The 24269-nt window shown below is 41.4% G+C and overlaps 1 protein-coding gene across 3 annotated transcripts in view; it reads right to left on the bottom strand.

The window, feature by feature from the left end:
* The window catches only part of ubap1 (ubiquitin associated protein 1), a 43708-nt gene extending 19504 nt beyond the window's left edge, over nt 1-24204 (bottom strand). The window contains exon 1 of one of the 3 annotated variants that reach the window (XM_036949996.1): nt 24180-24204. The gene's annotated coding sequence lies outside the window, so the exon portion shown is untranslated. Of the gene's footprint in view, nt 1-19984; nt 20170-24179 lie in introns of those variants that run through there. The other 2 variants (XM_021568661.2, XM_021568662.2) reach the window with 2 other exon arrangements.
* Between the last annotated feature and the right edge of the window lie 65 nt (nt 24205-24269).

Below are 24269 nucleotides of genomic sequence, written 5' to 3'. Positions count from 1 at the left end.
ACGAAATTGACTGTGCCTTTAAAACAGCTAGGAAAATTCCAGAAAATTATGTAATGGCTTTAGAACCTTTGGATAGGCTAATTGATACAATTTGAGTCAATTGGAGGTGTTCCTGTGGATGTATTGGAAGGCCCAACTTCAAACTGTGGAAGGCCTAACTTCAAACTCGATGCCTCTTTGCTTGACATCATGGGAAAATCTAAAGTAATCAGCAAAGACCTCCGAAAAAAAAACTTGTAGACCTCCACAAGTCTGGTTCATCCTTGGGATACATTTCCAAACGCCTGAAGGTATCACGTTCAACTGTACAAACAATAGTATGCAAGTATTAACACCATGGCACCACGCAGACGTCATAACGCTCAGGAAGGAGACGTGTTCTATCTCCTAGAGATGAACATACTTCAGTGCGAAAACTGCAAATCAATCCCAGAACAGCCAAGGACCTTGTGATGATGCTGGAGGCAACAGGTACAAAAGTATCTTTTGCCACAGTAAAACGAGTCCTATGTTGACATAATCTGACACCATCCCAACCAGAAAGCATGGGTGTGGCAGCATCATGTTGTGGGGGTGCTTTGCTGCAGGAGGGACTGGTGCACTTCACAAAATAGATGGCATCATGAGGAAGGAACATTATGTGGATATATTGAAGCAACATCTCAAGACATCTGTCAGGAAGTTAAAGCTTGGTCGCAAATGGGTCTTCCAAATGGACAATGACCCCAAGCATGCTTCCAAAGTTGTGGCAAAATGGCTTAAGGACAACAAAGTCAAGGTATTGGAGTAGCCATCACAAAGCCCTGACCTCAATCCTATAGAACATTTGTGTGCAGAACTGAAAAAGTGTGTACGAGCAAGGAGGCCTACAAACCTGACTATGATGAAAGAAAAACGTGATGGGAATGGGAATGTGATGTAAGAAAAGCAGAAATTTATAATTCTCTACTATTATTCTGACATTTCACATTCTTAAAATAAAGTGGTGATCCTAACTGACCTAAAACAGGGAATTTTTACTAGGATTAAATGTCAGGAATTGTGAAAAACTGAGTCTAAATGTATTTGGCTAAGGTGTATGTAAATATTCCATCTTCAAATGTATGTATACACACACACACACACACACACACAACCGTTCAAAAGTTTGGGGTCACTTAGAAATGTCGATGATTTTTGAAAGAAAAGCACATTTCTTGTCCATCAAAATAACATCAAGTTGATCAGAAACACAGTGTAGACAACCGATTAATCGGAATGGCCGATTACAAGTTTTCATAACAATCGGAAATCGGTATTTTTGGGCGCCGATGTGCCATTTTTTTTCTTCTATTTTTTTTTTTACACCTTTTATTTAACTAGGCAAGTCAGTTAAGAACAAATTCTTCTTTTCAATGACGGCCTAGGAACCGGCAGGTTAACTGCCTCGTTCAGGGGCAGAAAGACAGATTTTCACCTCGGGGGATCCAATCTTGCAACCTTACAGTTAACTAGTCCAACTCAATAACGACCTGCCTCTCTCTCGTTGCACTCGACAAGGAGACTGCCTGTTACGCAAATGCAGTAAGCCAAGGTAAGTTGCTATCTAGCATTAAACTTCTTATAAAAAAACAATCAATCATAATCACTAGTTAACTACACATGGTTGATGACATTACTAGATATTATCTAGCGTGTCCTGTGTTGCATATAATCTGACTGAGCATACAAGCATACAAGTATCTAAGTATCTGACTGAGCGGTGGAAGGCAGAAGCAGGCGCATAAACATTCATTCAAACAGCACTTTCGTGCGTTTTGCCAGCAGCTCTTCGTTGTGCGTCAAGCATTGCGGTGTTTATGACTTCAAACCTATCAACTCCCAAGATGAGGCTGGTGTGACCGAAGTGAAATTACTGGCTAGTTAGCGCACGCTAATAGCGTTTCAAACTTCACTCGCTCTGAGCTTTGGGGTGGTTGTTTCCCTTGCTCTGCATGGGTAACGCTTCGATGTAGTGGCTGTTGTCGTTGTGTTGCTGGTTCGAGCCCAGGGAGGAGCGAGGAGAGGGACGGAAGCTATACTGTTACACTGGCAATACTAAAGTGCCTATAAGAACATCCAATAGTCAAAGGTTAATGAAATACAATTGGTATAGAGGGAAGTAGTCCTATATTAACTACAACCTAAAACTTCTTACCTGGGAATATTGAAGACTCATGTTAAAAGGAACCACCAGCTTTCATATGTTCCCATGTTCTGAGCAAGGAACTTAAGTTAGCTTTCTTACATGGCAAATATTGCACTTTTACTTTCTTCTCCAACACTAAGTTTTTGCATTATTTAAACCAAATTGAACATGTTTCATTATTTATTTGAGGCTAAATTGATTTTATTGATGTATTATATGAAGTTAAAATAAGTGTTCATTCAGTATTGTTGTAATTGTCATTATTACAAATACATTTGGTTTTTTGTTTGTTTTTAAAAAAAATAATTAAAAAAAATAAATAAAAAAAATTGGCCGATTAATCCATATTGGCTTTTTTGGTCCTCCAATAATCGGTATCGGTGTTGAAAAAAATCATAATCGGTTGACCTCTAGTGTAGACATTGTTAATGTTGTAAATTACTATTGGAGCTGGAAACGGCAGATTTTTAATGGAGTATCTACATAGGCGTACAGAGGCCCACTATCAGCAACCACCACCCCTGTGTTCCATTGGCACATTGTGTGAGCTAATCCAAGTTTATCATTTTAAAAAGGCCAATTGATCATTAGAAAACCCTTTTGCAATTTTGAATAAAATAAGCAATAAAACTGGCCTTCTTTGGACTAGTTGAGCATCTGGAGCGTCAGCATTTGTGGGTTCGATTACAGGCTCAAAATGGGCAGAAACAAAGGCCTATCTTCTGAAACTCGTCAGTCTATTCTTGTTCTGCGAAATGAAGGCTATTCCATGCGAGAAATTTCCAAGAAACTGAATATCTCGTACAAGGCTAGGTACTACTCTCTTTACAGAACAGCGCAAACTAGAATAGCAAGAGGACTGGGAGGTCCCGGTGCACAACTGAGCAAGAGGACAAGTACATTCTAGTTTGAGAAAGAGATGCCTCACAACTGGCAGCTTCATTAAATAGTAGCCGCAAAACACCAGTCTCAACAGCGAAGAGGCGACGACACACCAATACCATAGAGGTTAATATCAAACCATCTGTAAATACCAATAAAGTTGTTATATTACAAGGCAAGTTGGTTTAGCCACATAAAAAGACAGGAACCGTCCCGCTAACCATGATTGGCTGATGTGCTGGACGTATTGGTCTGCCGTGTAACATCTTCTGTCTATAAAATGAGCTGCTTGTTGTCAGTAGATAATTATTTCTAAAGATATAACTTTAGCCATGGAGAACGGCAAAAGTGTTGCTATGGCTCTCAATAACATTCCTGCCCTGAATTTATCAAGCGCTATCGAACAAAGGTAGTGGGAAAAGGTTGTGATGGACTACTTTCTGGAGGACAAGCTTCCCATGCTGGCTCTCTCAGACTCTGAAAATGAATCAGACCATGTGAACCAGGGTGACTTGACACAACGGGCCAAGCAAGCTATACAAACAAAAACGGAAATGACACAGGACGTCTTATTCAATAAAAGGGGTTGCAGTCTGCCATGAAGTGTTCATCCATGTATACGGGTAAGAGTCTAGCTACAGTTTCAGACATTATGCGTTTCTAATTTTGTCAGGTTGTTTTCATTGCAAGTTAAAGCTTACTGTTAGCTAGCTAGCTAACGTTAGGTGTCTGGCTCGCTAGCTAACATTACGTGCATGATCTGTGGAGTAGTATCTCGAAGCCATTCGCATTGCTAGTTAAAGCCTAATGTTAGCTAGCTAACATTGGACCCATTTGGTTAACTTTAGCTAGCTATTACCAAAAGGTTTGTTTTGCTAGTACTCTATAGATTGGGATGATGGTTCATTGTTTAGCTAGCGAGCTACACGTCTAAATAAAAAGACTCCACTTGATGATAACATGACCCCTCAAATTAGCCAGGTGACGGTGATTACGGCCATCTATTGTATCTGGAATCTGTCGTTCAGCATCAATAGAACACATCTGACTATCCACCAGTCATACAAGGAGAATGGTCTAATGCCTCCCATCAAAAAAAAGAGAGCTGGCCCAACCAAGCACTTGTTCAGAATGAGCGGTCTATCTAGCTGAAGATGGTTGCTGACTGCAAGACCACCTGTCAAGACCTACAGTTGTCTCTGGATGGGCCCTACTGAACCGGCAAGGAAAGAAATCAGGATGCATTTACAGCTTTGATTTTGCTCAACAAGTAAGCAATATGTCCTCCTTTATACTGATTAATACACACAAAATATAAACTCAGCAACAAAAGAAACGTTCTCGCACTGTCAACTGCGTTTATTTTCAGCAAACTTAACGTGTAAATATTTGTATGAACATAAGATTCAACAGACAATCTGAAAAAGATCCACAGACATGTGACTAACATAAATGGAATAATGTGACCCTGAACAAAAGGAGGGGGGGGGGGGGGGGTTAAAGATCAAATGTAACAATCAGTATCTGATGTGGCCATCAGCTGCATTAAGTACTGCAGTGCATCTCCTCATGGACTGCACCAGATTTGCCAGTTCTTGCTGCGAGATGTTACCCCACTCTTCCTGCAAGTTCCCGGACATTTCTAAGGGGAATGGCCCTAGCCCTCACCCTCCGATCCAACAGGTCCCAGACGTGCTCAATGGGATTGAGATCCGGGATCTTCGCTGGCCATGGCAACACTGGCATTCCTGTCTTGCAGGAAATCACACACAGAACGAGCAGTATGGCTGGTAGCATTGTCATGCTGGAGGGTCATGTCAGGATGAGCCTGCAGAAAGGGTACCACATGAGGGGGGAGGATGTCTTCCCTGTAACACACGTTGAGATTGCCTGCAATGACAAGCTCAGTCCGATGATTCTGTGACACACTGCCCCAAACCATGACGGACCCTCCCCTTCCAAATCGATCCCGCTCCAGAGTACAGGCCTCGGTGTAAGACTCATTCCTTCGACGATAAACGTGAATTTGACCATCACCGCCAGTGAGACAAAACTGCGACTCATCGGTGAAGAGCACTTTTTGCCAGTCCTGTCTGTTCCAGCGACGGTGGGTTTGTGCCCATAGGCGATGTTGTTGCCGGTAAGGTCTGGTGAGGACCTTCCTTACAACAGGCCTATAAGCCCTCAGTCCAGCCTCTCTCAGCCTATTGCGGACAGTCTGAGCACTGATGGAGGTATTGTGCGTTCTTGGTGTAACTCGGGCAGTTGTTGTTGCTGCCATCCTGTACCTGTCCCGCAGGTGTGATGTTCGGATGTACCGATCCTGTGCAGGTGTTGTTACACGTGGTCTGCCACTGCGAGGATGATCATGACCATACACAAGCTCCAGCAGTTTGGACCTTCACTTCCTGCTCACAGGCCACACCAAGTTGGACTCAGTCGGGACCAGGTTTCAGCTGCTGCGCAACGCTGACATCCTTCCTCCCGTAGATGGTCTGCATGTAAAAGCACCACCTGGATTGGACACAGCTAGACAAACGTATCTTTTTGAGAAGATCATGGAATTTTGCGATGAAGAGGCGATGGACATCTCAGGCCCTCCACCAAAGTCAAGGGCAGGACAGAAACAGGATCTCCGAATATAGATTCCTTGTTCATTCGTGGTTCAGACAGACCAGTTCATCACTGGGGGCGAGTTCCCAGTCATCATCACTTTATGCAGTGCCTCTATTCACCATTTCAAATTTTGCTACATAAGACCGAACCAAGGCGGTCGGTCACATATAGTAGGCAGCACTATGAATACATTGTTGTTTGACATGACAAATGAATAAGCCAGATTGTCCTACCCTTCCACAATAATACCTAAAAGTTGTTGGTCAGCATTTCCCAGGGGACCCTATACAATGTTAAATACCCCTTCAACGTGTTGCTAGCTAGCTAGCTAACAGTCATGCTTCGTCTATTCTGCTTAGATTTAGAAGATACTGTACTGCACCAACAACATGCTGATCGAGGCCTACACCAGCACTCACATCAGGCTGATATCAGATAAAACCTCTGACTTATTACATTTTAGCTAACTAGCTAGCCATCCAACTAACTAACAATAATCATTAGAGGCTAACATGATTTATTGTCAGTCACAACTTGCTAAGACCATCTGTATGCAGAGAGTACGATACAAACTAAGTGTCATTATAGAACGCTTTGAAAGCAGCATCGTTGTCACTAACATCTTGTTGCGTTTGACCATGCGGACTAAGTGAACGGCATGTGAAGTGCTCGAGCAGCACCAACAACTGCTCTCCTTTAGTAAAATGGGTCAGGGCTTGTTGTGGGAAGCGGCATGCAGGCAATGATGTATACAGTGCATTCGGAAAGTATGCAGACACCTAGACTTTTTCCACATTTTATTACGTTACAACCTTATTCTAAAATTGATTAAATAAAAAGGTCCTCAAATCTACACACAAAACCGCATAATGACAAAGCCAAAACAGGTTTTTAGAAATTTTAGCAAAAGTATAAAAAAATAAAACAGATGATAAACAGACATGATTTGGAAAGGCACACACCTGTCTGTATAAAAAGGTCCCACAGTTGACAGCCCATGTCAGAGCAAAAACCAAGGATTGTGTCGACGCACAGATCTGGGGAAGGGTTCCAAAACATTTCTGCAGCATTGAAGGTCCCCAAGAACTAAGTGGCCTAAATCATTCTTAAAAACTTAAGAATTTTGGAACCACCAAGACTATTCCTAGAGCTGGCCGCCCGGGAAAACTGAGCAAATCGGCATGACAGCCCGCTTGGAGTTATCCAAAAGGCACCTAAAGGACTCAGACTATGAGAAATAAGATTCTCTGGTCTGAAGAAACCAAGATTGAACTCTTTGGTCTGGAGGAAACCAAGCACCATCCCTATGGTAAAGCATTGTGGCAGCATCATGCTGTGGGGAGGTTTTTCAGCGGCAGGGACTGGGAGACTAGTCAGGATCGAGGTGAAGATGAAGGGAGCAAAGTACAGAGAGATCCTTGATGAAACCCTGCTCCAGAGCGCTCAGGACCACAGACTGAGGCAAAGGTTCACCTTCCAACAGGACAACAACCCTAAGCACACAGCCAACACAACGCAGGAGTGGCTTTGGGACATGTCTCTGAATGTCCTTGAGTGGCCCAGCCAGAGCCCCGACTTGAACCCGAATGAAATTGTAGCATCATACCCATGAAGACTCGAGGCTGTAATCACTGCCAAAAGGTTCTTCAACAAAGTACTGAGTAAGGGGTCTGAATACTTATGTAAATGTGATCCATTGAAAAAAATATATATATATTTTTCTAAAAACAAGTTTTTGCTTGTCATTATGGGGTATTGTGTGTAGATGGGGACAAATTAATCTGTTTTAGAATAAGGCTGTACAGTGGTTTGCCCTTGAAATGTTGCAGCGTACTGCAGCGCAGCTTGCATGGTGCTGCAGAATTCTATGGCAGGTTATTTAAGTGTGAACCACTGGTAACATTAATGCTAGTTAGACGACCGTGGGGCATCTACGAGAAGCATTTTATACCCTTCAATAGTGGCTGTACTAGAGAATTTAAAACCTTTTTTGTAAGAACATAGTATACAGGATTGATTAAGAAATGTTGCTGAATTCATTTGATTAATATTATGGTGTTTTGATTCCAAGAAAAATGAAAAGCCCTCTGTTTACGTTAGAATGGAACGGAAAATATGGAGCTGTACAACATGACAGTCGGGAGTAGACTACAGTACTTGGCTATTTAGCTAAAGAATCCCTGTGTTGTGCGGGCATGCGGGAGACCGGGGTTCAATTTCCCAACGGGGAAGAAGGAGTAGGCTGTCCTTATGAATAAGAATTTGTTCTTAGCTGACCTGCCTAGTTAAATCAAGTTTAAACTAAGAGCATAACATTTCTACACCCTAATTGAAGTCTAACCAATACCCAAACGGAGAACAGTGAAAATAAAATTCTCATTGATTTATCAAGACCGGTCGCCATGCTTGTCTCAAAGCAGCACGAAACTGTGCTAAAATAGTTGTAGGCTATTGCTTCAAATACACTGCTCAAAAAAATAAAAGGGAACACTAAAATAACACATCCTAGATCTGAATGAACGAAATATTCTTAGTAAATACTTCTTTCTTTACATAGTTGAATGTGCTGACAACAAAATCACACAAAAATTATCAATGGAAATCAAATTTATCAACCCATGGAGGTCTGGATTTGGGGTCACACTCAAAATTAACGTGGAAAACCACACTACAGGCTGATCCAACTTTGATGTAATGTCCTTCTACTGAGGAGGCTCAATAGTGTGTGTGGCCTCCACGTGCCTGTATGACCTCCCTACAATGCCTGGGCATGCTCCTGATGAGGTGGCGGATGGTCTCCTGAGGGATCTCCTCCCAGACATGGACTAAAGCATCCGCCAACTCCTGGACAGTCTGTGGTGCAACGTGGCGTTGGTGGATGGAGCGAGACATGATGTCCCAGATGTGCTCAATTGGATTCAGGTCTGGGGAACGTGCGGGCCAGTCCATAGCATCAATGCCTTCCTCTTGCAGGAACTGCTGACACACTCCAGCCACATGAGGTCTAGCATTGTCTTGCATTAGGAGGAACCCAGGGCCAACCGCACCAGCATATGGTCTCACACCAGCATAGGATCTCATCTCAGTACCTAATGGCAGTCAGGCTACCTCTGGCGAGCACATGGAGGGCTGTGCGGCCCCCCAAAGAAATGCCACCCCACACCATGACTGACCCACCGCCAAACCGGTCATGCTGGAGGATGTTGCAGGCAGCAGAACGTTCTCCACTGCGTCTCCAGACTCTGTCACATGTGCTCAGTGTGAACCTGCTTTCGTCTGTGAAGAGCACAGGGCGCCAGTGGCGAATTTGCCAATCTTGGTGTTCTCTGGCAAATGCCAAACGTCCTGCACGGTGTTGGGCTGTAAGCACAACCCCCACCTGTGGACGTCGGGCCCTCATACCACCCTCATGGAGTCTGTTTGACCGTTTGAGCAGACACATGCACATTTGTGGCCTGCTGGAGGTCATTTTGCAGGGTTCTGGCAGTGCTCCTCCTGCTCCTCCTTGCACAAAGGCGGAGGTAGCGGTCCTGCTGCTGGGTTGTGTCCCTCCTACGGCCTCCTCCACGTCTCCTGATGTACTGGCCTGTCTCCTGGTAGCGCCTCCATGCTCTGGACACTACACTGACAGACACAGCAAACATTCTTGCCACAGCTCGCATTGATGTGCCATCCTGGATGAGCTGCACTACCTGAGCCACTTGTGTGGGTTGTAGACTCCGTCTCATGCTACCACTAGAGTGAAAGCACCGCCAGCATTCAAAAGTGACCAAAACATCAGCCAGGAAGCATAGGAACTGAGAAGTGGTCTGTGGTCCCCACCTGCAGAACCACTCCTTTATTGGGGTTGTCTTGCTAATTACCTATAATTCCCACCTGTTGTCTATTCCATTTGCACAACAGCATGTGAAATGTATTGTCAATCAGTGTTGAGTGGACAGTTTGATTTAACAGAAGTGTGATTGACTTGGAGTTAAACAACACAATGTAAGTGTTCCCTTTATTTTTTTGAGCAGTGTAGTATTGCTTCTAACTTCAATATGCTCTTTAAATAAATAAAACCTACACCACTTAACAGCACATTACTCAACACTACAGTAGGCCTACAGTATATCGAAAAATACGACGTGACTCGCCGCCATCAATTACATAGAATATTGGAGAATTCTAAATTAAAACCAAAAGCCACTTCATGGGTCTCCCGGTTTTGGCCGGAATGGGTATAGAACCTGCACCTGTTTGTACTGTGGGAGCCCCCATCCACAAAGTATCAAAAATACAGAGTGTTGTTAAAGGTATATTGTCCTTCTAATTGGCCATAATGGGCTATTATAATACTGTACATGGTGTCCAGGTCAGGATACCCAAAACATTAAAGAATGTTGGTACTTATTTTTGATCCAAAGCCATGAATGAGCGAGTCACAGCTTTATGTAGGTGCCGGCTATATGACTGTGCCATCAACTTGATTATATATGATGTCATTTTGTTTAAAAAAATACGGAAGTGAACTAATTGTAATCTGAAAAGGCCAAAATAATATTTGTAAAGGCCAATACATTTATTTCTGTTTTAAGAGGGAGATAAAAGCTGGGCCAATTGTGCGCCACCCTATGGGACTCCCAATCACGGTCCGATGTGATACATAATACTTGTTGTATTATTTGTTTTGGTCTTTTCTGGTGGATTAAACTGAAATTGCAACCAATCACGGCCGGTTGTGATAGAAATACATTTGACGATAAGTTGGCTAAGTTAGAATTCTCCCCCTACCCTCCTTCTAGGCAAGTCTACCGTCCAGCTACCTGCTAATAGCCAAAATGGCGTTGTACAACATGAACGTGTGTGTTTGAAAGAGTATTTTCCAGTAAGCAACAATTTGTTCACCATCATTAGACAACTTTGTTCTAATATTTCTGTATTAAGTGATATTTATTCCCATAGTAATTTGTTATGGATCCATAACAAAATAAATATCTGCATTTTGAAAGTCTTTATTATTATTTCATTAACGAAAGCATAAAGATGCCATTATTAGTTACATTGCTTTAGTTTGAATGTGCAGACTGGAACTAAGAACAGCGGGAGGATTATTTGTGCAATGTCCCTTAGTGTTGCTCTGTGCTACACAGGTGGGGGTCTACAATCATCTCATGGGTCTCCCAGTCGAGGCCAGCACAGGTATTGAACCAGCATCTGTAGCAACACAGCTTGCAATGCAGTGTCTTAGACCATTGCGTCACACGCTGTACAACGTGACCTACAGTACTACAGCAAGAGCAAAATAATTCTAACAAAATAAAATAATAACCTTCGTGTAATAGCCCTTTCAGTAAGTAATACTGAAGTCGTGCACACTTATCAGTTTCTATTTAGGTTTATGTCACCCATTCATTGTCAGTTAGTGACACAGTAGGACCCAAGAAGCATAATCAGTGCTCTAACTCACCCTTGCGCTGGTCTGGAGGAATGAAGTGGTGACGCAGCGTACCGTACTAAACGCAGGGCACAGTACTAAGCCCGCGGCATAATCGCAGAAGTTTTAGTGGAGCAACCACTGCATATACAGTTGAAGTCGAAGTTTACATACATATAGGTTGGAGTCATTAAAACCCGTTTTAGAACCACTCCACAAATTTCTTGTTAAAAACTAGTTTTGGCAAGTCGGTTAGGACATCTACTTTGTGCAAGACAAGTTATTTTTCCAATGATTGTTTACAGACAGATCATTTCACTTATTATTCACTGTATCGCAATTCCAGTTGGTCAGAAGTTCACATACACTAAGTTGACTGTGCCTTTAAACAGCTTGGAAAATTCCAGAAAATGATTTCATGGCTTTAGAAGCTTCTGATAGGCCAATTGACATCATTTCAGTCAATTGAAGGTGTACCTGTGGATGTATTTCAAGACCTACCTTCAAACTCAGTGCCTCTTTGCTTGACATCATGGGAAAATCCAAATAAATCAGCCAAGACCTCAGAAAAAAATTGTAGACCTCCACAAGTCTGGTTAATCCTTGGGATCAATTTCCAAACACCTGAAGGTACCACGTTCATCTGTACAAACAATAGTACGCAAGTATAAACACCATGGGACCACGCAGCCGTCATTCCGCTCAGGAAAGAGACAAGTTCGGTCTACCAGAGATGATTGCAAATCAATCCCAGAACAACAGCAAAGGACATTGTGAAGATGCTGGAGGAAACAGGTACAAAAGTATCTAAATCCACAGTAAACCAAGTCCAATATCGACATAACCTGAAAGGCCGCTCAGCAAGGAAGAAGCCACTGCTCCAAAACTGCCATAAAAAGCCAGACTATGGGTTGCAACTGCACATGGGGACAAGATCACACTTTTGGAGAAATGTCCTCTGGTGTGATGAAACAAAAATAGAACTGTTTGGCCGTAATGACCATCATTATATTTGGAGGAAAAAGGGAGAGGCTTGCAAGCCGAAGAACACCATCCCAACCGTGAAGTACGGGGGTGGCAGCATCATGTTGTGGGGGTGCTTTGCTGCAAGAGGCATTGGTGCACTTCACAAACTAGATGGCATGAGGCAGGAACATTATGTGGATATTTTGAAGCAACATCAGTCAGGAAGTTAAAGCTTGGTCGCAAATGGGTCTTCCAAATGGACAATGACCCCAAGCATACTTCCAAAGTTGAGGCAAAATGGCAACCAAGACAAACTATTGGAGTGGACATCACAAAGCCCTGACCTCAATCCTGTAGAACATTTGTGGGCAGAAGTGAAAAAGCATGTGCGAGCAAGGATGCCTACAAACCTGACTCAGTTACACCAGCTCTGTCAGGAGGAATGAGCCAAAACTCACCCAACTTATTGTGGGAAGCTTGTGAAAGGCTACCCAAAATGTTTGACCCAAACAAGATGTTTTCTGAAGGAAATTGGAACTTTCACAAAGATGCAACTGAGCAGGAAACATCTCAATGAGAAATGCACATTTCAAGCCCAAATCCACATTTTGAAAAAGTAGGAGTGGTGAGCAATGAGGCTTTGTTTCATCTGACAGAATTCCCCTTAAGACATTAGTGCTCCTTTGACATCCTGGGGAATAGCCTATTATTTCAGTCCCCAAGAAAATTGGTTGAAATCATTGAAGTAATGGGCTTTCCTTTATCTGCATGACCAGAGCATAACAAGGACAGTGCGCTACTGAAGAACCATATCTGCCATAGTAATTGCAAATTCCTCTTTCTGTTCCTGAGGTTCTTTTTCTGTGAAAATGTGTTTTGATTTGCATTTGAAGTCACAAACTGGTAAATTGGTTATTCTGCCGCACGCCACAATCCCTGGCATTATAAACAGAGGCGTGTGTGTTAAGTGTTCAGATTTGATTGGAGTTTGCGTTGGGTGCTGCTTCGGCTGTATCCTAAGTAGGCTATAGCATTACAGAAGTCAACGTGCAATTGATACTGGGATATAAAACAGAAACAACTGCTCCAATGAATGCTTCTGCCACATACCGAGGTAAAATAAGGTTTTATATCAGACGTTCAATAGAAATTTGCCATTAGCCTATTTAAACATTGAAAATGTTTATTCCTCTGATTACTATGAGGATCTTTCACAAGCAAATGCTTTTGTTAGGGACCGGGCAGATTGCAATTTCATCCCAGTCAAAAATAACAATCACAACGAGGGCCCTTGAGTGTCTCAGTGATGCGGTTAATTCCACCAATTCTTTTTTTTTATTTAAAAAAAATATACATGTACCGTTTAACTGCAAGATCTTTTTGAATGATTGTTACATCAACCTCAAATGTTTTTGAAAAAGCCTGGCCCACTTTTACAACCAAGTTTGGACTTGATAGAAATAATCAAATCATAACAATATGGCTAAGATAGTAAATCATTGAACGTTAATGGATTGAATGGACCTGTTAAACGAAAACGAGACCATATGTACTTGAAAAGGCTAAAGACTGGATGTTGCGTTTATACAAGAAACATAAGTAACAGGGGCAGAACAATAAAGTTAGAGGGAATGGGTTGACCAGGTATTTGCCTCTTCATATAAAACAAAGACACAGGGAGTAGATGCGTTGATTAATAAGAATTTACCCTTCTGTGTAGTGGTGTTAAGTGTTAAGTAGTGGTCCATGGAAGAATGTATTCTGAATCTTGGACCTTGCTTAATGTATATGCACCTAATTATGATGATCATCATTTTTATTCTAGATATATTCCTCAAGGTAGTGGAATTTCAGGGAACACTTAGTGGGGCGACTTAGATTTTTGTCTTGATCTGATTCTGGATAGCTCTTCAACTAAAGCAACCTTATTGACTAAGTCAGCCAAATGTATTATCATTTATGAAAGACTTACATTTGAAAGGCACATGGAGACAGCTCCACCCCCAAGATAAGGATTACTCATTCTACTCCTGCCCGCATAACCCAGATGTATTATTTTCTCCTATCAACACAGGTAACCCATAGAGTTGTGGAAACTTAGTATTTATCCAGAACTATCTCAGATCAAACAGAAAGTGTGAGAGGAGCATGGATTCCAGATGGAGTTCAAGGGACCTATAGATGCCACCTAAACCCAAGTCTTTTGAAGTAGGCAGAATTTTGTCAAATTATCAAAGACCAAATAAAGTTTGTCCATTTTATGTTTTTGATAATTAAAAGTTCTAAAATTGCTTTAGGAGTGTGTGACCCTAGGGTGGCAACATATATTAAAAATGATTTCAATGGGTCTTTCTCCATTTGGATTGTTTTATACTGTTCAATTCAAGCCAGCTAACTAGCGATTAGCATTAGTGGCCAACACGATTTAGCTTAACTTCCTAAGAAAATACAAACTAGCTGTTTGCAGATGTAAGAAACAAACTAATATTCTAATTATAGAACGCATGTGGATTTATATTAAGATCAAAGTAGAAACATTGTTGTCATCAACATTGTTGTATGTGCTGCATGCACCATGCAGACTGAACAAAAGTGTCTCGTGGTCAAGCAACAACAAATGCGCTCCTTGAGTGACAGGGGGTGGGACTAGGTCTGTGTGGAAAGCGGCATGGAGAGAGAGAGAGCGGAGAGTGATGACCCAAGCAGCGGAGTAAACTATAAAAATGGACGTTATACACAGCGTATCACATTTAACAAATCAAACATTAAAATACCGTTATAGAAGGTAAAGTAAAAACCAAAGCGGTCCATGTATAAATACCGGTATATAGTAAAATATGGTATACCGCCCAGCCCTAGCCTGGCAGGAAAAGGCTGAGGAGAATTTGAGAACCATCAACAAAGAACGGTCAAGTGTTTCACAACCCGGAAGAGATGATTCATTCATTTAAACAATAATATTCTAAATTATACACATCTGATAGAACGGAACCAGCAAGGATAGCCACATTTCTGTCTACTATTAAACTACCTCACACAGGAAGAGAAAGCAAATTCCTCTCTACAATCTGGCAAATCACCAGGAGACGATCCTTTTCCACTGTCATTATAACAATTATACTACAAAAAATAAAGATCCTCCGACAATGCTCTTCCTTTAGGCCGATCTCGCTCCTCAATGTGGACTATAAATCCATTTCTAAGGCGATGGCTAGTAGATTAGGACAATGTTTGCCAAACCTGATTAACACCAATCAAACGGGCTTCATACAGAAAAGATCCTCCACCAATAATTTGCGTGGGTTATTCAACGTGATTTACATGGCCAGTGGAAGGAGCGATCATAGTATAGCAGTATCGCTAGATGCTGAAAGGGCATTTGATAGGCTGGAGTGGCCATACCTGTTCAATGTCCTTGCTAAATTGAACTTTGGTCCTTCGTTTGGCAACTGGGTGAACACTTTATACCATAAACCGCAAGCCAAGATCACCACTAATGGCATGATGTCAGCCATATTCCCACTCTTTATAGGTAGACAGGGCTGTTCACTTTCTCCACTCCTTTTCGTGCAAGCCATAGAACCCCTGGGAGGCCATAGTGGACCCTGGCATAAAGGGCTTTCAGGTGGGCCAGATAACGCACAAGATCTCATTGTTCGCAGACAACATTATTTTGTTCCTCTCGGACCCGACCCCTCAAGACTTCAGACGCTTTTGGGTACATAAAGCTCTATATCGGGTTACAAAGTTAACATGGACAAAAGTGATATGCTTCCACTGACTAGCTTTGACAACAGCATCTGCGAACGAACAAGTCTCTTCAGATGTTCGCCACAGGGGTTCAAATATCTAGGAATCATAGTTGATAAAGACTTAGTGTACAAGCTTAAATACTCTGTCTTGGTTCAGAAGGTGGTGGATGACTTGAATAGGTGGATAGATCTGTCTCTTACATTATTTGCGAGAATTAGCTGTACTAAAATGAACGTTCTGAGTAAGATTATGTACTTATTTGACCCATGTCTCCCATATCTTTACCCATATCTCTACCTAATAGTTTCTTTATGTCCCTTAACAAGACCATAAGACAATTTGTGTGGAACAGTAAACCTCCAAGGGCGAGTCTGGACAAATTAACATGGGATTATGGTCTAGGAGGTCTCCAGCTACCAAATTTTAAGACGTATTACTGGGCAGCACACATTAGATTCATTTCATTCTCAACTGAAACTGAACCAACCCCTTTGTGGACTCAGATGGAAATGTATGCTCTTAATGATGTCAGGAGTAATACTACAGTGCCTTGCGAAAGTATTCGGCCCCCTTGAACTTTGCGACCTTTTGCCACATTTCAGGCTTCAAACATAAAGATATAAAACTGTATTTTTTTGTGAAGAATCAACAACAAGTGGGACACAATCATGAAGTGGAACAACATTTATTGGATATTTCAAACTTTTTTAACAAATCGAAAACTGAAAAATTGGGCGTGCAAAATTATTCAGCCCCCTTAAGTTAATACTTTGTAGCGCCACCTTTTGCTGCGATTACAGCTGTAAGTCGCTTGGGGTATGTCTATCAGTTTTGCACATCGAGAGACTGACATTTTTTCCCATTCCTCCTTGCAAAACAGCTCGAGCTCAGTGAGGTTGGATGGAGAGCATTTGTGAACAGCAGTTTTCAGTTCTTTCCACAGATTCTCGATTGGATTCAGGTCTGGACTTTGACTTGGCCATTCTAACACCTGGATATGTTTATTTTTGAACCATTCCATTGTAGATTTTGCCTTATGTTTTGGATCATTGTCTTGTTGGAAGACAAATCTCCGTCCCAGTCTCAGGTCTTTTGCAGACTCCATCAGGTTTTCTTCCAGAATGGTCCTGTATTTGGCTCCATCCATCTTCCCATCAATTTTAACCATCTTCCCTGTCCCTGCTGAAGAAAAGCAGGCCCAAACCATGATGCTGCCACCACCATGTTTGACAGTGGGGTTGGTGTGTTCAGGGTGATGAGCTGTGTTGCTTTTACGCCAAACATAACATTTTGCATTGTTGCCAAAAAGTTCAATTTTGGTTTCATCTGACCAGAGCACCTTCTTCCACATGTTTGGTGTGTCTCCCAGGTGGCTTGTGGCAAACTTTAAACTACACTTTTTATGGATAAGAAGATCTTTAAGAAATGGCTTTCTTCTTGCCACTCTTCCATAAAGGCCAGATTTGTGCAATATACGACTGATTGTTGTCCTATGGACAGAGTCTCCCACCTCAGCTGTAGATCTCTGCAGTTCATCCAGAGTGATCATGGGCCTCTTGGCTGCATCTCTGATCAGTCTTCTCCTTGTATGAGCTGAAAGTTTAGAGGGACGGCCAGGTCTAGGTAGATTTGCAGTGGTCTGATACTCCTTCCATTTCAATATTATCGCTTGCACAGTGCTCCTTGGGATGTTTAAAGCTTGAGAAATCTTTTTGTATCCAAATCCGGCTTTAAACTTCTTCACAACAGTATCTCGGACCTGCCTGGTGTGTTCCTTGTTCTTCATGATGCTCTCTGCGCTTTTAACGGACCTCTGAGACTATCACAGTGCAGGTGCATTTATACGGAGACTTGATTACACACAGGTGGATTGTATTTATCATCATTAGTCATTTAGGTCAACATTGGATCATTCAGAGATCCTCACTGAACTTCTGGAGAGAGTTTGCTGCACTGAAAGTAAAGGGGCTGAATAATTTTGCACGCCCAATTTTTCAGTTTTTGATTTGTTAAAAAAGTTAGAAATATCCAATAAATGTCGTTCCACTTCATGATTGTGTCCCACTTGTTGTTGATTCTTCACAAAAAAATACAGTTTTATATCTTTATGTTTGAAGCCTGAAATGTGGCAAAAGGTCGCAAAGTTCAAGGGGGCTGAATACTTTCGCAAGGCACTGTATATTAACAAAAACGAGCAATCCCTGTACCATCCAATTTAGTAAGATCTTGGTATAAAATTCATAAACACACCTGTGGCAAAACAGACTCATGGATTGAACAACTACTCCATGATATCCATGACTCATAGATTTATATCCGGAGTGTACTCATTGTTAATGCAACAATGCCCAAAACCAGATGTATATAAGTCAAGACAGCAAGGGGAATCCAATTTGAATACTACAATTGAAGAGGGGCTATGGGTCGGACCTATGCCAAGATAGTGTGTCAGCGACCATCAAATCTAGATAGACTTATACATTAAAACTTCCTCCACCAACTGACACCTCAGATGTTACATAAAGTGTGAAACAAATCAAAATATATGTTATATTCTTCAAAGAAGCCACCCTTTGCCTTGAGAGCTTTGCACACTTCAACCAGCAACATGATTCCATGTGTTATTTCATTGTTTTGATGTCTTCACTATTATTCTACAATGTAGAAAACAGTAAAAAATAAAAGGAATGAGTCAACTTGACAGGTACTGTATATATTAGTATGAGTATTAGTATAATTAACCACATCACTGAGAGGGCCTGTATAGTGATTGCACTTTCACCCCAGTCAAAAAAACCTAACCAAGAAATCTGCCGGTCCCTAACAAAAACATTTTATTTTGAAAGATCCTTTGTATTGATCAGAAAGTAATGGAAATTGTTGTCAACGTTTACATAGGCTACCGGCAAATGTCTGTTATAAAAACCTACTTTACCTCGGTCTGCCACATACCTTCCTAATAGTTTGAGCTTCCATCCCCTTGACAACAAATTGTGGACTTAAAATGTAATTTTTGCAGCAGGAGGCTACTATGAACGAAAATAGGCCCCCAGAGATGACAGTAATGTGTTACACTCAGCAAAATAGCTGTAGCCTATATCTTGAGGTTTAAGGGCCTGTGGCTATTGGCTACTGGGAAGTTTTTCAATATTGACAAGGCAATGGATTGGATGGGTTGAGTAAAAACCTGGCACGCACATAAGCAGAAATCAACACACAAAGTTTAGTAAGTGAGAGGAGCAAGACTAATTGCATAACCCACACCACTGTTCAGCAAGCCCAGACCCATCGCCTTTATTATAAGGTTACATAAGGCGGCCCCCAGGTACAGTTTGTCATGAGAAGACTCATTGGCGTACCATGGAGTGAGATCTAGCTCGATCAGCCAGAATGTTCTATCTATAAACAGTCAATGCAATGTCCACCACAGCAACATAGCTTAGTGTAGTGTAGTTTACTCAAACCCTAAACAACAAAAACACCTGAACATTTGAAGTACATAGCTAACTGTGTTAGCTCATCGGGGAAACATTTAACGAGTCATAACGTTACTTGTATGACTCGCCACCTGCATCAGAGGTTAGCAAGAGTATCTACAACTTTAAGGTGACAGTTAGGTAATTCATTATAGACATCTGCAGTGTAAAGTTAGCAAGCTAGTAGAAAACGTAGATATGATGTAGGCTACAGTGCAGTAAGGGCTAACCCGCTAGCCACTTTGACAGCTAGCTTGCTAGCTCCGCCTGGCCTGGTTAGCTACTGGTAGCTTTATCTAGTTTTGAATGAGTGATTCAACGTAATGCGACCAAGGCAAAATGGACCTGGCGGGTATGTTTGGAAAACAATTAAATTGACGAGTAGATTAACATAGAGGATGACATATAGTTAGTTAGCAAGTCGGGATGTTAACAGTTTCATGACCAGTTAACATTAGCTGGCAAACGAGTAACGACGTTAAATGGATGACATGAAATAACCAAGCTAACGCGTAGGCCTTAACGTTACTTAGCCAAAAGAATGGCACAACTAAGTACATAACTAGGTCACGAATACAATCAGACATACAGAACATCTTTGCTAAATAGTTAGCTACTTAACTAGCTGGCCTGCTGCTGACTCGTTCACTCCCCCTGCCACCGCCCCTGAAAGAAAACTGACATAACATCTTCCACGAGTCCTCTTACCAGTATCTGCTCCGTCTTGCGTCTCCAAAAACGTATTTACACCCCCCGGCAAAAAATAATGTTTTTAAACTTTCTCTAGATAGAAGTACGTTTTTACTGGAATCGAAATCTCTTTCCTGCCTCATCGTTGGACGCCATCTTGATTTGTCAGCCTTCCTATGGTTCCTGTTTGATGTCACATTTTCACATCATGACGACACAGCCGAATATAAAGATTACTGCGTTCAAACCTACTTGGAACTCGGAAATCCGAGTTTTCAAAACAACTGGGAACTCCGACTGGGAAAAATCGATGTGAACGGTCATCCAACTCGGAATTCCAACTCGGGAATTTGGGCCTAATGCAAGGGCTTCGATTTTCCGACCTGAAGATCACTGACATCATGATTTAACCTCGTATTTTCTGAGTTCCCAGTTGTTCTGAACGCGGCATATGGTGCTTTCGGGGCAACTGGGAGCTCGGGGATAATCATTTTGGTCAAATCATGAAGTCGGTGATAATCCGGATGGAAAGTCGGAGCTCTTGAAAGATGCCAGAGTTTCCGACTTGAAATTCCTAGTTGAATGACTGTTCACAACGATTTTTTCCCCCAGTCTGAACTATTTTTTCCCGAGTTTCCAGTGGTCTTGAATGTTGTGTTGCTTCCATGCTGTGTTGTCATGTGTTGCTGCCATACTATGTTGTTGTCTAAAATCTCTCTTTATGTACTGTTGTGTTGTTTCTCTTGCCATGATATGTGTTTTGTCCTATATTTTTATTTAATTAATTTGTATTTTTAATCCCAGCAACGGTCCCCACATGAGGCCTTTTGCCTTTTGGTAGGCCATCATTGTAAATAAGAATTTGTTCTTAACTGACTTGCATGGTTAAATAAAGGTTAAATAAAATAACAAAAATAACAACAACAAAAAACCCACTGAACTCGGAAGTAGGAGATTTGCCCTGCAATATTGAAGATGAAATTATAAGTAATTTATTCTTTGAATGTATTTGCAATAAGATCTTTTTTTAGATCAACTGATGCTAGGGTTCGGCTTGATGGTAAAAATGTTTGACTTTTGTTTGATGATAAGGATGTAGATAAGAACAAAGTATATACACTATATATACAAAAGTACCGCTTCAAATGACTGAATTCGGCTATTTGTATAAAATCGAGCATACAGCCATGCAATCTCCATAGACAAACATTGGCAGTAGAATGGCCTTACTGAAGAGCTCAGTGACTTTCAACGTGATACTGTCATAGGATGACACCTTTCCAACAACTCAGTTCGTCAAATTTCTGCCCTGCTAGAGCTGCCCTGGTCAAGTGTAAGTGCTGTTATTGTGAATTGGAAACATCTAGGAGCAACACAGGCTCAGCCGTGAAGTGGTAGGCCACACAAGCTCACAGACTGGGACCCAAGAGGGCTGAAAAATCGTCTTTCCTCGATTGCAATACTCACTACCAAGTTCCAAACGGCCTCTGAAAGCAACGTCAACACAAATACTGTTCGTCAGGAGCTTCATGAAATGGGTTTCCATGGCCGAGCAGCCGCACTCAAGCATAAGATCACCATGTGCAATGTCAAGCATCGGCTGGAGTGGTGTAAAGCTCGCCGCCATTGGACTCTGGAGCAGTGGAAACACGTTCTCTGGAGTGATGAATCACGCTCCACCATCTGGCAGTCCGACGGACAAATATGGAGAACGTTACGTGCCCCAATGTATAATGTCAACTGTAAAGTTTGGTGGAGGAAGGATAATGGTCTGGGGCTGTTTTTCATTCGGACTAGGCCCCTTAGTTCCAGTGAAGGGAAATAGTAACGCTACAGCATACAACTACATTCTAGACAATTCTGTACTTCCAACTTTGTGGCAACAGGGGAAGGGGAAGGTCCTTTCCTGTTTCAGCATGACAATGCCACAGTGCACAAAGCAAGGTCCATACAGAAATGGTCTGTCTAGATCGGTGTGGAAGAACTTGACTGGCCTCAACCCCATCAAACACCTTTGGTATGAATTGGAACACTTGACTGCAAGACAAGTCTAAACGCCCAACATCAGTGCCCGACCTCGCTAATGCGCTTGTGGCTGAATGGAAGCAAGTCCCAGCTGCAACGTTCCAATGTCTAGTTAAAAGCCTTCCCAGTAGAGTGGAGGCTGTTATAGCAGCAAAGGGGGGAACAACTCTATATTAATGCCCATGATTTAGAAAGGACATGTTCAACGAGCAGATGTCCATATACTTTTGGTAATGTAATGTATAATGAATCTCTTCATTATGTAAGGTAGATATTACATACATACATAAATGCAAGTAGTCAAAATAATTTTAATTGGTCTTGAATTTGATCTGAAAATGCTGCAAAGTCTGAAAAACAGTAAAGCAAAGCAAACCCTGTATTTTTGTTTAAATGTGTATACCCCTGTGTATACCTTTTGTCTCTGTTATTTGGTATACTGTTTTGTAAGATATGTTTCTATATTGTGTTATATAATATTTGTTGTTGATAAAAATGTAACATTTTATTTAAAAAGGGATGGCATGCAATTTTATTCAAAGTATTCTCTCTGATAAAAATGATAAAACATTAAATTGAATTGCACATAATAGTTGGGCATGTTTATTTTCTAAAATATAATAAAAAGTGGGAAATGCTACACTTTTGGATTACACAAACATGACAGAAATTGGACAAAGAATGTCATTCTCTCAGAAAATACAAAATGTTATTTTTTTAAATCCTAAAACAATTAAACCACATTTTTTCACATCCCAGTGCAATGTATAGTATTTTTTGGGTCCATCATCCGTGGGCTACACTGAAGAGATGTTCCCAAACATTTTCTTTATAGGATTTGTGTCACCCTAACCTGGATTCATTAGTTATTTAAGCCCATGAAATATATTCTGAACTGGGGTCAGGAGAATGTGATGGCTAGTCAGTCAAGTGTTTCCGTGGACCACTATAGGCCTGGAAAGAACAGCTAGTTTTCCCTTGAGCGCCCATTGCCAACGTCGTTGAGTTTATTGATAATTTTCATAAAACAGTGACTAGATTATAAAACCAACCTTGGGGATCCAATGTGGGTAGGAGATTGCACAAAAGCATATCACCATGAGATAATTCAGCATTATGCATGATGACCTTTTCAGAACAAAATAGCACATGTGACAAAGCATATATCTTCATCTGATCCCGACTACAAATGTCTTTAAAGCCACAGTCCTTGACTTTGTGTTTCAGCCCAACAGCAGCCCCACCACTGGGTTTGTTATAAAGTTAAAGGATGGGGCTGAGGAAATATAACTACTCTCAAATCCAAACCCAGGTCCCTGCGAATGTTAGTCCAATAGCTTAACCGTTACACAATGAGGTCCAGGTTAGGTGTTGTACTAACATGTCCCTTTAATTCACTCTCACAAGTCCCAAGTCCCTTGCAAGGCCCATACCTTGGGGACATACTTTACCAGGGTGAAAATCCCACTTCTAACACCAATATAGTGAATTGTATCTCAATCCGAGTCTCTTAACGAGATTGCTGGGTGTTGATGTGAGCCCGCTACAACATTATCAGCTAATTACCATTGAAGAACAGGAAATATTCCAGATTGTGCCTTTAATAGTACTATCAGCCAAACTGGACTTCCTTTCCTTCCAATGCTTTGATCAAGGAGGGGGGAGATGCAGAATAAAAATAATAATAGTGAAGACATCAAAACTATGAAATAACCCATAACACACCAAAAAGTTAAACAAATCCAAATATATTTTGGATTATTCCATATGTGTTATTTCATAGATTTGATGTCTTCACTATTATCCTACAATGTAGAAAATAGTACAAATAAATAAATACCCTAGAATAAGTAGGTGTGTCCAAACTTTTGATTGGTACTGTATATGTATATTTTTTCAGATTTTTCAGGTGGTGCTGCAGCACCCTCAGCACCCCTACTTCCTGCGGCTATGTGGTTGGTATGGTTTGCAAACTTGGGAACCAAGCTCTAGTGAAGCCTTGTTATCGCCTGGACATGTTGAAATATCTTCACACCTAGAAAAGTCTCCAATAGCTTCAAAGTAACACTTCAATCAAAGTGTGATCTGTTAAACTCTATCAATCACATTTACAAGTCTCTTTAAAAAAACATGTTTCTTTTTAAATTAAAGTGTTAAAATAAGGAATATTTAGAAGTAGGGTACTTACTGGGATGTAGATCCAGTCAGGGTTTTGTCTGCATGGCTTCCCAGAGGAATAACTCTTACTTATACTGTCGAGAGAGAGACACACCTCCAC

Source organism: Oncorhynchus mykiss, chromosome 17 (assembly GCF_013265735.2).
Source record: "Oncorhynchus mykiss isolate Arlee chromosome 17, USDA_OmykA_1.1, whole genome shotgun sequence".
NCBI lineage: Eukaryota > Metazoa > Chordata > Actinopteri > Salmoniformes > Salmonidae > Oncorhynchus > Oncorhynchus mykiss.
The sequence above is the reverse complement of the archived record's forward strand: the minus strand, read 5'-3'. Positions and strand labels throughout refer to the sequence as shown.